The sequence below is a fragment of the Acyrthosiphon pisum genome, unplaced genomic scaffold (genome assembly GCF_005508785.2).
Source record: "Acyrthosiphon pisum isolate AL4f unplaced genomic scaffold, pea_aphid_22Mar2018_4r6ur Scaffold_21408;HRSCAF=23904, whole genome shotgun sequence".
Lineage (NCBI taxonomy): Eukaryota > Metazoa > Arthropoda > Insecta > Hemiptera > Aphididae > Acyrthosiphon > Acyrthosiphon pisum.
Window position 1 is genome coordinate 1 of NW_021770872.1, and position 2,235 is coordinate 2,235.

A 2,235-nucleotide genomic window follows, 5' to 3' on the forward strand; every position below is an offset into this window, starting at 1 on the left:
GATCAAGGCGAAATAAGAATTAACACAAATTGTATAGTACCTATACGTAGGTAGGTACCTAATAGCATTTATTATAAATTCATACTAACGCCATACCCGTGTTTAATACGATAAACAAAAAAAATGGATGCTCAGTTCATCAATAACCTCATCTGGCATGATTATTGTATTGGCCGGTGACCTGCCAATAAAGCCAACACATTAAGGGCCCGTATTACAATTTGCAAAAGTTAAACTAATGTTAAACCGCGGAGTTCAACCGGTAAAATCAGTGGGTTAAGCGTAACCGACGTTTAAGCTATGATTGTAAAACGGACCCTAAGTCGGTTCTAATAAACAAAGTATATACTAATTACTACTTAATTTATAGTTATTATTCAATATTAGATAGGAAAATTGATAAAATATTTACTTCTATCATACTATTTATTAGGTAAGACTTAATACCTCGCTTAATACTTAATAAAAACTTGAAAAACTTCGTTCAGGTGTAACAGTTGATACAGGCAAAGTACAAAATATTTTGAAGAGTTCATGAATATTTGAAAAAAACTCTTTATTACAAACATCTAAAGAATGTAACCCAGAGATGAATACAATCTTTTCAGTCACTAAAAATAAGCCCACGCCTTATAGTTATGGTAAATCTAGAGTCTTCATGGTAATTTTGTTTTACTTACCGACTATTTATCGGGTTTATTATAAACACTCATGCACAGTGGCGTCCAACCCTATTACTAGGTGTAGCGATCGCTACACATAGAAAATAAGGGGTGGGTGGGTATAGTAACATAAATTAATTAACTTGAAATATGTTTATTATTAATCACAGTTTATATTGGTTGATACCTTAATATTTAATAATATTATCAATTAAAATATGATAAAATGTATAAAATAATATAATTTTAATATCATATAACACCTGAAAATATATCTTGAGCGCCACTGAGTATATACGACAATATAATACAATGCAGATCGATATATTATAAATCCTCGTTAAAACATTATAATACAATATTATAGTATTATTCTCTGCGTAAGTATTATACAGGTAGAATTGGTATACCAATAATAATAATAATAATGGCGTTTGGAAAAATAATCGGGCCCGAAATCCAGCTGATGCCGGTCGATTAATAATGTGATGGCTTACTCGCTGGTTACTAATAAACGATGTTTGTTTTAAATCATCGTCGACGACCCAGAAAGAAATTCGGAAATCGGCACATTTGCAACTCTGACACCTTACGCGGACAAAAAATCTGTAAAAAATGGCTGCATCGCATAATGACGAAATTACAATGGAAACAACTATCAAGCACATCTTGGACAAGATCATTAGCAACGTCGAATACGAAATGATGGAAGAAGAACTTAGCAGATTCGACGATATCAACGCTGAACCGACCATCGGGGACCTAAAGGGACTTTTGTTATATGCGACACGCTTCGCGGGCGACGACTACGTCCCGTTCAACGTCTTTCAACCGGCCGAAAATTCTAGCCAAGCTGCAGAACCGGTTGAACCGATCGGCGCGACAGTGCAGGAAGCCGCGGTAAAGGAGCTAGGTGGCGAGGCGAGGGGCGCCACACCAGCCAGGGGACTAGAGGTCAGGAACAGTTTTGGAATCTTGATCGGTTGGCTGGACCCGGGGGTCAAAACAGAAACACGCGCAGCTCCGCGCAGTGGAACGGCGAGAGTCGTCTCCTCGGCGTGGAGAGGCATAACGAGAGCCGCACGCGTCTTGTGTTGTTGTCCCCCGAAGTGAAACCGTCCGAAAGATTCCCCCCTGGCTGAGGGCAGCGGACAAGGTGAGACGACGTATGGGGTCGAGGTAATAGGTACGTGAAAGTGCACATTTAGGTGGTGATCGGCGGTAAGTCACCGATACACGTTCTCCGGCCATCCTGCGGTAGCACGACGGGATCACGGACGTTGCGCGCTCGAGGTCGCCGAGACACGCGAGACCCTCTGGCGGCGCGGCCGGCGCCCGGCTGCTTCGGTCCGGGAGCGACGACGACTCGACGACGGAGGCTAGCGGTACCGGCGCGGACATCGATACCGTCCCGACGGTACCACTGACGACACCTGCTGCAGCAGTGCTGCACGAAGACGACTCGTGACGGCGGCGACGGAGACCTCAGAGTTCACGGCGGGTGAGTGATGGATGACTATAATTACAGGGTAGCTATAGGAACACCATGGACGTCAGCAGTGCCGGGCTCGGG